A 15,002-nucleotide genomic window follows, 5' to 3' on the forward strand; every position below is an offset into this window, starting at 1 on the left:
TGATCCGCAGTCCTCCACCCACACTTGCTAACCCCACTTGTTAGCCACAATCCACCATCTGCTTCTCTGCCAACCAACCAACCCCCTTGCCAGCGTAGCCATAGCAGTTATATCAGTGGCTAGTGGCTAACTGGTAACAGCTGATGGCAACCCAACCACAGCGAATGGCCATCTGATTACAGCTGATGGCCATCTAATAACCGATGCCAGCACCTTTCCACGTGAGACCGAGAGCCCGGAAACTGCTCTCTGGGACTCAGTCCCCACACAGGAACTTTCAGAAAGTGGGCTACTCTGCTTTACGCCATTTTGGCTTATGAAAGTTTTCATAGAAATGCTCTAAATTCGGATAGTGTGGGAAACTGTGTGTGTACATACATGTATATTTAAAGATTTTTATATATAAAGTGTTTAAAATAAACCAACTTCCTTTCAGCACACATTCCATTGCCCCTATTACAAAATTTTACTTCTTCACAACCTTCATTCTCTCTCTAATCACAGTAGTGGTATTCTGACCACCACCTCTTTACCAAAAGAAAAATTGTCAAAGTCACAACTGTACTCCACACTTTTAAGGCCAGCGGTCGATTCTGAGTGTTCATCTTTTTCAACATATCATAGTAATTTGACACAGCCAGTAAGTTCCATTCTGAAAGTAATTTACTCACCAGGCTCTTAGAAGAATCAGCATTTCTGGGGTTTCACCTTCACCTTCTTGATCTCAATTTTGTTGATTTCTCCTCACGTCTCCAATTCCACATGTGCGAGTGTCTCCACAGTATCCTTTCACTTACCTGTACCAAGCTGACTCATCCCAATGGGGATGGCGTTAAGCCTCGTGGCTCTAGATGCCATCTCTCTGCTGACAACTCCCAAATTTATCTTTAAACCTGCTCCTCTAGCTATTCCATTGCTCAGGAGACATTTTGACTCGTCTCTTCCTCCCTCACTCCATATAAGATTAAGCTTCACCTTCTTTGTCTTATATTCCTAATACATCACAAGTGTGACCACTTATTTCCACCCTCATGACTGCCAGCCTTGCTCATGTCACCATTATCCTTCGTTCTATGCTAATAAAATACTTGGTGTAGCTGAGGTGGGGATGGGGGGTGCAGGGGTACGTGGGAACTCTTTGCTGTCCCTTAAATGTTTATTCTCTAGAGCGTTTCACATTTACACAAAGTCTATTAAAAGTCTCTTAAATGCCCACATGCTACAAGTCTCTTAAATGTGTAGTCAATTAAACATCTCTAGTGTTATAGCGTTTAATTTCAGTATCCATAGTACCCCCCAAAATTGCATTTCCTTTTAAGTACTAAGTATACAAAATTAAATATTTTGCAGCATATTGTCTGTTAGAATATAGTCTTTGGGGGAAAAAAAAGCTTACATAAAAATATTCAAAAGGAGTATAATTACATTCCTAAATTTAGGTATATGGTAAGTAGAGTTTTCTTATAAAAGTAGTAACTGGTAGCCTATCATGGTGGCAGTTTTTCACAAAATTCCTTGAGTAACAGAGTGAACAAGTAACCCTTAGAAATGCAACATTTCTTTGATGGGTACAGTTTCTTTTTTTCTAAATCACAATTTCCTTTCTATTAAATATAATGTCCTTGGTCATCTTAATATAAAATATTTTAAGATGTTAATAGTTAAATGAGATTACACTTACCCAAATGTAGGAAAAATAGGAACTCCAAGGAGTTGCATGATCTTTATCGCATCACATAGATGTCCAAGGTCTTTCCCTGACCTCTCTGCATGAAATGGGTTCACGTGCTGGCCTGTGTGGAGGGAAAAAAATGGGTGTGTTGTAAAGGAAAGCAGTAATTACCCTGTTGGATGGCCAATAGCATTCACAAATTTTTCCTTCCATTTTTCACTTGACTCATTTATATGCATTTAAGGCATGTTTGTTTGCTTTCGTTTATTCACTTACCTAATATTTCCTTATTGGGAGGCTAAATGTGCTAGAACTTGTGCAATATTAGCAAAATAAATCTCTAAAACTATTTACAGATAGTCTTAAAAGAATGAACAGAAGCATTCCAAGCTGGTAGCTCTTACAGCATATATTGTTATGTGACATTCTAAATGAGAAGCCCTTCATTCTCTACCATGTTGGATGATGCACTTTCCGAATTAAATGTAACTTATATGAAGGAGATATATGTCAGATAATGTGTTTTTTGGTATGTTTCTAGAAACTTCTAGCCAAATGCAAAGTAAACCAGTCATATCATGAGCGCATTCAGCTTGGAATGCACTCTATTAAGAAAACATTCTTTAAACCAGAAGTGTTCAATTCTGAAGGTCCCAGAGAATCTTTCTGGAGGTCTGTGAGGTCAGAATTACTTTCATAATAATTTTCAGATTTTTTTTGGCCATTTTTACCATATGGACTTTGTATTGATATACAAAATAAATGGCAGGTAAAACTGTTTACAGTTGGTTCCAGTGACTGAGATGGTAGGCAACAATTATGTTCAAAGAAAGGTGCAGAGAAATATTTTAAAATGTTGGAATCTGAATGTTGCTCTACTGAAAGAATGCTTACTATCTTCTCAGTTTGAGGATGAGAATGGGATTTCTATGTTAAGGAATGTGCTTTAAATATTGGTTATCTGTCTTTATCCCATCGGCACTAATAAGTCTCCTTTGACTTTTGTAATATCACTAACACTATGACTGGAAGTGATGTGTTGGAATTAAATTAAACTAAAAGTCTGCCAGCTTTCATCTACTTACTATTTAGTGAAAGAAATGTTTTCTTTATATTTCAATACTGTGTACATTTTGTAAAGCATGACATTTCCATTTACTATTCCCTTCCTGCTATTCAGAGTTGCTTAACTTGATGATACGGAAGAACCTAAGTTGATCATAAACTTATTTTTACTAGGAAATATGTAAAATAAAATACTTAAATATTTTTACCATATTTTAAACACTTCTCTTAATGTGCAGTTAATTCCTTTCTTCTCTTATATTAAGCAATTCAGTTACTGCTGTAAATGCTGATTATTTCAAATAATAGTCATCAAAATTATTCAGAGGACATTAAAGCTTCCTGGTGGAGAGATATCAGGAAAGATACGGCCATCAGTCCAGGTACAAAATCACTACTAAAATTATAGTAGACAAATGCAGGAAGTTTGGAACTCAGAAGATTAAATATAATTCAACAAATAATGAGGGACCCATTTCTGTTTCAGAAACATTGTTAGAAACATTGCACTTTTGGCATCCCTTCAGTTTCTTTGAAACTAACAATGTGGCCAAAAGCCATGCTTATAGGTATGCAAAATTCATACACCAGTCAGTATGTATCTTCTCTTTAAATGGAAGAGTATACTTTTTTTTATTATATGCTTTTCTATTTGAACCTTATTCAATAAAATAAGGATTTAGTTTGTTTTGTTCTATGCTCATATCGTGTTTCTCCGAAAATAAGATCTAGCAGGACCATTAGCTCTAATGCGTCTTTTGGAGCAAAAATTAATATAAGACCCAGTCTTATTTTACTATAAGACCGAGTCTATAATATAATATAATATAATATAATATAATACAATATAATATAATACAATACAACATAACATAATATAATATACCAGGTCTTATATTAATTTTTGCTCCAAAAGATGCGTTACAACTGATTGTCCGGCTAGGTCTTATTTTGGGGAAACACGGTGGTCTACCCCAGAGAAGAATCCCACATGAAGGCCTATGAACCAAGGATCTTCATGAAGGAGAAGGTGCAGGAAAAGTAATTTGCATATATTTTTGTCATTATGGAAATTGTACTCCAGACAGCCACTTGTATTGTAGAGGGAAACATTTATTCTTGTTGTCATGCGTTACCCCTCTCATCATTGAAGTCCTTTTTAGAAACTTAGGGGTTCACTTCTATATTTAAAAAAATATTAAATTATAATGTCCTCCCTTTTCTCTGTGGGGAATTAAGTATTTAATCCTTGGCTTTATTAGTCAATCATAAATTATCACTTGCTTTCCCTTCACATAGTTTGTATTTATTGTATTACTTTTCGTAATCTGCTTATTTATAGAACAGCTTTTTGAAGATTTTTTGTGTGTTTCTTTTCTACTTATTCTTTTCATGAATTTTATTTTGAAATAACATTGGTTCTCTTTCTAATTTGGAAATTCTAATTGTTTTTTTAATGAGCGGTTGAGCCTTAGTTATAATCAATTAACTGAGAGTATTCACTGTTTTTTAAAAATTTCATTTTTGTGGATGATGACCGGTCATGTGGCTCTTAACAAAATTGCCGTTTCCTGTGTTTTGTGGAAGCAGATTTCTCTGACTCACTAGTAGATTGTCACCTCTGTAAATGGCCTATGGTGTGGCAGTCACTGGCTTAATAATTGGGCTGAATTGCTAGAATGCAGAGCGTTGAGGACGAGTTTCCATATCAAGTTATAATAAATAAAATAGAGTCATTTTGTATTGAATTCTCTTCTTAATGTTTAAATTCCTTTAAGAGAGTTTTATAACTGTAATCTCCTTTCATCTTTGCATTTCTCTAACTGATGTTTCTGCCATCTCCTTTTCTTTCGGTTAAAATGATGAAGAAGAGTAACTGGATTTTTAGACCCATATTCAGTACTAGTTGGAGATTAAGCCAGATGGTTCATGATGTGTGAAAACAGATTGAAATTTGGGACACAAATGCCACTTTTATTTCTTCCACTGAGTTTCATGATGTTGGAATTCATTCCAATATCCAGAGGCAAAGAGGCACCTAAGCCCAGTGCTCCTAAAAAGCTTCCTTCTGAAAGCAGATATCTGTTGTGTGTTAACTGGGTAAAACACAGAAGGAAAGATTGTTTGTTCCCTGGGTACTTTATTGGTGTTCTCTGCTATGCAGTTTCTCTAAGAGGCAAGTGGAAATATGTACATCTTGTGATGATCAAACACAAATGCTGTTGTCATTAAAATTAATATCATTTGACGATGTTTTGTCTTTCTTTGATGTCAGCCAAGGTATTGTTATTCTTTGCACACACGCTTTAGCACATGACACAGGTTAATGCAACTTGAAGTCAGTTTTAGTAAAGGTCCATATCAAAACCCTGTGAGACACTGGTTACAATTTAATCACCCTTTTGCCACACATCTGATGAGAATATTCTACGCTATGGAAAGAGATACTCTATAGCTGTCTTTGATTTCGATAAAATTAACACCAATTAATGTTCCTTATCAAGATGCCACCCCATAAACACCGGTAACATTGCTGCCCAGGTGACCCATCAATCTGAAGTGTTCTCTCAGCTGCAAATTTGCCACATGATATATCATTGTATCGATTCTGCAGTTGCTATGGTACCCTGAACCAATTCTCAGTATTAGTCCCTCAGGGCACAAATTAAAAGTCACCAGCATTGTAGGATGTCAGGCACTTCACTTCCACTGCTCATGATGCTGGTCTAATTTACTGAGCAGGAAAACAGCTCTGAGCTGGAATAAACTGTTTAATAGGATGCTTTGTATATAAATATCAATAACCATATAAGATTATCTAGGGTAATACATTTTAAAGCAATGCCGATGCTGTTTAGACTTACTAAGGCACCAGTGTCCATTCATCATCCAATTTTAAAGAACATTTAAAAGTTCATTATATAGTCATAAAGCAAAGAAATATTGATTCAAGTGATGTGATTATTTAAGAGAACATCCTAAGAACTTTGGAATCACCGGATATATTCAATTGACTTAATTTTAGGGTGTCTACAAAGAATTGGTTTCAATTTGGCTTAAGATATGAATATTATAGTAACTGAAATGCATGCCCTGTTTATTTTAAGCCTTATCGAAATCTAATTCATAAACTGTAAAATTCACCCAGTTAAAGTGTTTGATTTCATTCAGTGGTTTGTAGTAAAATCATAGACTAGCGCAACAATTACAATCTAATTTTAAAAGCATTTTCATATTCCCAAAAAGAAACTATACACTCTTAGCAGTCATTCCTCAATCTCCTTTTACCCCCAGCACTTGACAACCACTAATCTACTTTCTGTCTCTATGGAGTTATCTATTTTGGACATTTCAAATAAACAGAATCATTGAAGATAGGGCCATTTGTGACTGCCTTCTTTCACTTAGTATAATGTTTTCAAGGTTCTTCTATATTGTATCATGGATCAATATTTCATTCTTTTTATGGCCAAATAATATACAATTGTATGGATATACCACATTTTTTCTTCATTCTTCAGTTGGTTGGTATTTGGGTTGCTTCCACTTTTTGGCTGTAAAGCTACTACCGTGTTCCCCAGAAAATAAGACCTAGCAGGAAAATCAGCTCTAATGCATCTTTTGGAGCAAAAATTAACATAAGATAATATTAATATAATATAATAAATATAATATATAATATAATATAATAAATATAATATATAATATAATCTCAGTCTTATGTTAATTTTTGCTCCAAAAGATGCATTAGAGCGGATTGTCCAGCTAGGTCTCATTTTCAGGGAAACACAGTATGAACATTCATATACAAGCTTTTGTGTAGAATGTTTTTAATTCCCTTGGAATTTCTGGATTATATGGGAACTCCATGCTTACATTTCTAAGGATGCCAGACTTGTTTTTAAAGTGGCTGTACCATTTTACATTCTCACAAGCAATGTCAGAGTTCCAATTTCCCCACATTCTCAGCAGTACTTGTTAGAGTCCATCTTTTGATTATTGCCATCCTCATGGGGATGAAGTGGTATCTCATTGTGGTTTTCATTTGAATCTCACTAATGACTTATGGTGCTAATCATGTTTTCATGTACTAATTGGCCACTTGTATATTTTCTTGGTAGAAGTATATATTCAGATCTTCTTCCCATTTTTTAATTGGGACTTTTTTTTTAAGTTTTGTCTTTTGTGTGTTCTAAATCCCATCTGAGATACATGATTTGAAAATATTTTCTCTCATTATGTAGACAGTCTTTTCAATTTATTGACGGGTTTATTTGGAGCATAAAGCTTTAAAAAATAATTTTGATGAAGTCCAATTTGTTTATTTTGTTGCTTGTGGTTTCAGTGTTGTATATAAAGAATATTGCCTGATTCAGTGACATGAAGATTTACTTCTGTTGTTTTCCTCTAAGTGTTTTATACTTTTAGTTCTTATATTTAGATCTCTGGTCCATTTTGGGTTGATTTTTATAGATGAAGCAAGGCAGAGGTTCAGCTTCAATCTTTTGCTTGTGGATATCTATTATAGTTGTCCCAAGACTATTTGTTAAAAAAGTTATTCTTTTCCCATTGCAATGTATTGGCACCCAAACCAAAATCCCATTGATCATAAATGTAATAGTTTATTTCTGGACTCTGGACAGTTTTATTCCATTGATTTAAATATGTATCCTTATGCCAGTAAAACCTTGTCTTTATTACTCTAGTTTTTACATAAGCATTTTAATCAGAAAGTATCAGTTCTCCAAATTAATTTTTTCTAATTCTTTTATTCCTGTTTTTATACTTTCTTTGGTTAAGAATGTTGAGCTTCATCACACAGTTACCCACATGTATTCCCAAAGGAAAGAAACACTAGCACTACAGCATAGCCACTTGAAAAATTATTCTGGTTTTTGGTTACTAAGATGACAGTAAAGAATTTGGGAAATAATTGGTTCAAGTCATTGGGAATGTAACTGTCATCATTCCATTCATTCCAGGTTTCCAAAAATATAGTTTCATCAAAAAGAGAATCTCTCAAATCTGAACCTCTGTCATTCTTTGTAGAATTACTAATTAAACCAATTCAATTGTAAGCGAACATTATACCTTCTGTTCTAAAGAATTTAACTCACAGATGGAGTTATTTACCTAAGCCACACTCATTACTTGTATTAACCCTATACCTACAGCAATTGCATTGTTACCTCAGCTCATTAGAAAATTAGAGTTTATAGACCTCAAAAGTCAATAACTCATTTCAGCAATTCATGTATCCAGTGCTTGCTTCTTTACTGTTTCTTAAACATTTTAACAGTTGTCCAGTAGACAATAAAGCTACTTACTTTAAATGGAAAGTACTTGGTAGAAATCTAGTAGTCAGTTTCACAAAAGCTTGAAAGTCTTGTGACAGCCAATGACATATATACAAAAAAGAAGGCCAGTAAGGAAACAAATAATTCTGGTAAATCACACGTATCACCAAGGGTTACAAGACATTTCATATCCTGTCAAAATGAGATCACATTTTAATTTTGAATATCTACGTAATAATTACTTGGAGCCACTAAATTTAAATGATCCAATCATTTCCACATAGGGAGTAGTAAGAGATTATAAAGACTTGAAATGATTCTGACATTGAAAACTAAATAGAAATCATGTACAGCAAACTATATAGTTGGCAAATTTCTCAAAAGGCTACCACTTTCCATCAGAGATCACCGAGAAGTTTTAGGAAAATGTTCGCACTGACTTTGCTGATTTTTTTTTCCAGGTGAAGAGCATGTTGCGGTATAATCCTTCACAAAATTGTTTAGAATATTTCAGTGTCAATGGTAAATAGCTGTACAAATATTATTCTTAATTATTTGAAGTTGGCAAGTTGTCATGCCCGCTCATTTCTTCTAAAGGCTGCATTGGGTTGGGTTACATGAGCCGGGTTTAGGAAATGGGTGAGCAGGAACCTCAACTGACTCTGTGCCATCATTCCTCATTAGCCTAATCACATTCCAAGCGGGAAAGATGACAGACACCGGGCAGCAGATGCCCTGCAGCAGACTGGCCAGAAGGACTTGCCAGAGTGCCCACCGCTCAACATGTCACTTCAATTTCTGTGACAGGAATTGGTTCTGTTCAATGGCTAATGGGAAGTTGTATCAAAACTGATTATCAAGTGTTTCCAGTTAGATTGCGATGGATTTATAATACAAATCAAAATGAAATTTATGTGCTGTCGTCTGCCGCATCTACCCGGCCTTTCTTTTCATTTCATTTTCCTTTTTTTTTCCCCCCAATGATAGGAATTGATATTTTCCAGAAATCTCAGCTCCTTTTCAGTTCAAGTCATTGTCTCTGTATCACCAACGCTTAAGTTATAGCTGGGACCTCGTCATGTTGCCAGTTTTATCAGATTATAAGTTATGTCTTGAATATATTTTTCTTGAATTACAAAGTTTTGGGAACCTTCATAGATTTTAGCCAGATTCCCTGGGGCCTCACCAGAATACCAATAGGGACAAAGCAATTATTCTGTATTCACAGTAAATACTGACATGGATTTATCTGGCATATATATGTTTTAGGATACTAATAATATAGAACTTTACAAATTATGTCTGCTTTTTTGGTGAAGATTTTTTAACAAAAGTGGAAGGGCATGTTGCCTTAGCTGATGCAGCATCTGTTTCTTTCTTTCTTTCTTTCTTTCTTTCTTTCTTTCTTTCTTTCTTTCTTTCTTTCTTTCTTTCTTTCTTTCTTTCTTTCTTTCTCTTTCTTTTTTTTAACATGCAATCACTCTTCCAAGCACTTGAAATACATACATGAATAAAAGAAATATCCCTTAAGTGAGAGACCAAGACAGTTCGTACATAAATCACGTAACTGGTGGAAAAAAAAAAAAAAAAAAAAATATATATATATATATATATATATATATATATATATATATATATATATATATATATATATATATATCAGTGTTCTTTCTTTGGGTACAGGTTGCAGTACTAGATATGGTGTCTGGCCTCAGATGTGAGTCAGGACATTAAAGATGTTCAAGAAAATGAATCATTTACATAGCTGGTGAGAGATACAGACCGAAAGTGACTACTATAATGTAGTTGGATAGATTGGTACAGGTAAGCAGCAGTACTTGATGGAGAACCTAAGGGAAGCGCCATCATGCAGGCCTTGTAACGCTGCTGACTTCTGCTCAGTGTGTTCCAAGGACCAGCAGCGTCACCGTCACCCAGAAACTTGGTGAAATGCAAAAGCCTTGAGCCCCCTCTGAGACTGACTGAATCATTATTTGCACCTTCAGCACTTTGCATGGCACTTAAACCACTCTTAAAGTTAAAAGTTCATTTATTTTTTATTGTAAAGTTTATAAAAGCTTGCCACCAATTTAGAAAATAGCAAGCCATCTAAATACCTCCACCAGTATTTGGGCATGTTTGGTTTTGTTTTGTCTCTTTATAATCTTACATAAGAAATATTATGCACTACTTACAATGTTGTAAGGATTTTTTGTTAAATAACATCAGAAAGCATTATTAAAAGCTAAATAAAGATTTTAATGTCTGCAGACTGTTTTATCAGAGTGATGGACAAAAATTAAATATAATGCTGTTAGTAACCATTCAGGTCAACTCGACTTTTTCATGGTCATAATAAAAAACATTTGTACAAAAAGGGTTAGTACATGTTTCTGATTGTTTTTTCAGACATTTCAATACATGATAAATAAAAATATATGAATGTTAAGAATTTTGGTATACATCTCCAAGATGCATTACAAAATTTATATACTTTGATTACTCCAATTTTGATTATATTAAAATAACTTTTATTTATTTTCAGTATTATATTCTATTCAAACTCTGGTGTTTTTCATATAGTTAGACGAGACTATTACTTAAATATCTAATAGTCTATGATTAAGCTTTCCAAATATTTATTATATATTCCATACTGGTGTATTAAAATCCAAAATGGCAGAAAAACTGAAAATGTATAAATTGAAAAATATTTAAAAGATAACATTATTAAGAATTAAACGTTTACGAACTGACACTAATGCCAAATAAGTGTTTTGTTTTGTATTGTTTTGTTTTGGGAAAGATATTTGGGAAAGAAGATGAAAACGTGAAATAATCTGAGGTTCTAGAATAATATTAGTCAAACATTATTAGCCCATTACTTTATTCTAATATTTACCTTGATCATATAGAATAGGATTGTAATATTTCTGAAAATTAATCTTTAATGAGACATAAATGTTGAGTATTCTGACTCCTCCCCAAATAATGAAAATATCTAAGACTATATACAAGAAGCAAAAAACAATCTGTATCTTCAGCCTAAAATTTTATGAAATATTTTATGTAATATATAGGATATAATTGTACACTAATAAATAATTTGGTAACATTCATCTAATAGCTGACATCACTCTATTGATTTGAATAACTTCAAGTGAAATATGATTAAAATGAAAGCTAAGCCTAATATATTAACAAATGAGGAAAAATAGAACTAGAGGAATGTAGAAGATCTGCTTTTTTTTTTTTAATTTCAACATTTACATATATAAGGAGGAAACTAAGAAAAGTGAGGCCTACAAAGACCTGCACAAGTTTGAGAAGGGAGAAGTTTTATACTAAGAAAGTAAACTTGGACTATTTATATAAAATTAATCTATGAGGTGTATACGAGTAAAAATTGTGGCTTCCAAAATGTGGGTATTACTAAAAATGTCCATATATTAGAAACTCAGAAATCAATTCATATTTGGGTGTCAATTTTGATAGACTTTAATAAATTGTTCATTTCATAGACAGAAACAATTGATGAGAAGGGTTTATAGAGAGGTATTACTCCATGGGTGTATGAAGAAAAATAACGTTTTTTCTCCCTGGAAAATAATGGCAGCAACTTAACTCTATCAAGTTGTTTCTAATATTTAAAGTGATTTAACTTTATAATACTGGCCGAGGGATCAGGGAACTGGAATTGGGGGTCATCTTTAGCAGCAGTTTGACTTTGTACATAGTAAGGAAGATTTCATTATCCTTATAGTTTTATTAAATATTGAAATTACTGATTTTATTTTACTGTAGTGCCATAGGCACTGTAGTAAAATAATCTGTAGGAGAGGCAAGATTTTTGTCTTGAGGCTTGAGATTTTCAAAATTATGGATATTACTGTAAGATTTTGAAATATTTACCTAGAGGAATATGGTTGCTAGAAATTGTGAGGAAGAGAGTAAAACTATTCTATGCCATGTATCCTCTACCCAGGCTGAGAAGAAAATTGTGAGGAAGACAGTAAAAATTGTGAGTGAGGAGAGTAAAACTATCCTACTCCATGGAACATTCTTTAAAAGAAGAAAATACTTTTAAAAACATTTAATGGTTAAGTTAGAATAATACAATTAATAGTACTTGAGGAAGATAATTTTTCCTAAGAAGGGGAGTTCAACGCCACGACCTCAGCTTGTTCAGAGTGTGCCAGGGTCGGTTGCTTACACTTGCATTTCCAGAAACATGATACCGTCTAGGGACCACGAGGTGAAGGAGCACCTTGCAGACAGGTATGTGCTACTCCAACTCACCAAGCTTGCAACATTTCAACTTGTTAATATAGAGAGAAAATGTCATTTCAATAAGATTAGACCTTCATGTGCACCGCACTTGTTGGAAACATCTAACTTTTGATTCTGTTACATTTTAGTTACCACCTTAGATGAAGTCAGTTGTTGCCCTTTCTACTTTTGCTGAATAATCTACCTTTTAAGTGACTTCCACATTGTAGGTGTATGTGCTCATTTGGTTGTATTAGCATTCCTCGTCATGATGGTACCTTCACTGTGAAGCGTCACCCGTCATCGCAGTACCAAGAGTCACCCTAGACTTTAATTCTCATTATCCTTCTAATAAAACAAGTTTCGTTAACATATATTGGCTCCTCACTACATATCCAGTGCCACACAATATGCTCTCTATATATTATCTCATGTTTTCAACAAGCCTGTAAAATAAGTACTGGAATTACAACTATTTTAAAGGTCAGGGATTTGAGACTGTGGATAAGAAACTTGCCTTAAGACACAAATTGAAAAACTGCAAAATGGACCCTAATTGTTTGATTTCAAAACTTAAAGTCACACTTCAAAATAAAATAGAACTTATTTTAAAATAACTACTTACGTCAAAAAAAAAAAGGACAATACAGAGTAATTTTTAGGAATACAAGGAGTATTTAGGAAGACATAAGTTTTATAGAATACTAGTTCAATTAATAAGAATCTAATTACTATCCATAAACAAAATTTAGAAAAACAACTATAAAATTTCCCTTTTAATACCATAAATATAAAAGTCCTAAAAAAAATCAAATAAAGTATAGTGTAAAACTTCTAATGAATTAAGTAATATACTTGTGACTTTAGGAATGACCTGCAAAGTTTAAAATATACCATATTCATGGACAAAAACACTAAATATCAAAATGATGTCAAATATACTTTATTATAGAATTAATGAAATTTGAGGCTAAATACAAATAGGCTTCTTTGTGGGATTTACGATACTATTTCTAAAATTATGAGTAAACAAGAATATCCTTACTACTTCTGAGAAAAAAGAGCTGGGGGGAATGGAGCTTGCCTATGTTATGTCAAGATTTATGATTAAAGCTCTAGTAATTCAGTATGAAGAGTCAAATAAATTAACCCCAAAGTAGTCTTTATAAAAGAAACTATGCATAGAATATATGGAATTTTAATGTATGACAGATTGATGTGTCAGATCAATAGGGAAAACAATTTATTCAATATATGCATCTATTAAAATGTTTTTACATAGAAAAAATAAAATTGGCATTAATTTCACATCATATGTAAAAACTATCTCCAGCTTGTTTGAGGACTTAAGTGACAAATGCAAAACTAACAAATTTTAGTTGAAAATACAAATTAATATTTCTCTAAACTTTGAGCAGAGAAGTATTTTTTCGCATTATTAAACACATCCTAAATATCGATATTGATATAAAGTATTGATAAATTGTATTTAATAATTATTCATCCAAAGCTCTCTTAAATGGAAAAATAAGTTATGAACCTGATCTATACTTAGTGAAGATACCTCAAACACTTATAACTGACAAAGAATTATTATCAAGATTGTCACAAAAAAATTACAGATGAAAAATGATAGCTCCAAAAAGAAGAATGAACAGAAGACCTGAATAGGCACAAAAGAGGAAAAACATTACACCAATGAAAACATAAAGAGGTACCAAACAACGTTATTGCTCAGAGATTGGCAAAGTTTAGTATCTCATGGCATCAGTGTTGGCACACAGGACCCCTTCTAACTGCCTTTCAGAGATTAAGTTAGTAAAACGTTTGGGGGAGACATTTAGCATTGTCTTGTAAAATTAAACATTAAAAAGGGGTAACGTGGCAGTTCTCCTCCTAGATATGTCTCAAGAGAACATTTTGTACATATGCATCGGGGGACACATACAAGAATGCCCAGAGCAGCATAAGGGTGCAAACACTTTAATCCTCCAGGGCAGACGGGTAGTGTAATGTCACGGCTTGTTTATGTAATGCCATAATGGAAAACAGCTAACACACCGCAGTGAGATGCCAGCACAGATGTGTCTTAGCAATTGAGTTTAAAAAGCTAGTGTTAGCATATACCCATTTGTTTTGTTTAAGTAAAACACAACAAAAATAACCATACATTTAAAAAATATTTGCACCAATATACTATCTATCTATCTATCTATCTATATACATACACACTTGGCATATGTATATGTATATATACACATATACTCGTATCTTATACTTAAATATTTACATGAATTTACATGTATGTATTAAAACTACATTTTCAACGTCATGGGAATGATAAGCACAGGATCAGTACGTCACTCACACAGGGAGGGAGGCAGGGGTAGAAATCGGGCAAGCGGCTTAGATAGAAAAGACTTTGCCAACTATTCTACAGTCCATGTAGATGTTTATTTTATTTTGAATATATGCATTAAGTCTATTGTTGAAAACAAATGATTATTCTCATATGTGTGTATATACACACACACACACACACACACACACACACACACACACACACACGGTGCCAAAAAATTGTACACACATTTTAAGAAAGGAAAAACGAAATTAAAATTGTGATAATATATACCAATAACAAAAGATGAACAGAAGTCATGGGTATACATTTTTTGGCACCCCGTATATGAAACTAA

The 15,002-nt window shown here is 33.4% G+C and overlaps 1 protein-coding gene across 5 annotated transcripts in view; it reads left to right on the forward strand.

Annotated features, from left to right (window-relative positions):
- CCDC102B (coiled-coil domain containing 102B) overlaps positions 1–15,002 on the forward strand; it is a 203,578-nt gene that overhangs the window by 156,467 nt on the left and 32,109 nt on the right. The gene's annotated exons all lie outside the window — the stretch shown is intronic.

This window comes from Rhinolophus sinicus, chromosome 4, assembly GCF_057876585.1.
Source record: "Rhinolophus sinicus isolate RSI-liver-muscle chromosome 4, RSI-T2T, whole genome shotgun sequence".
NCBI lineage: Eukaryota > Metazoa > Chordata > Mammalia > Chiroptera > Rhinolophidae > Rhinolophus > Rhinolophus sinicus.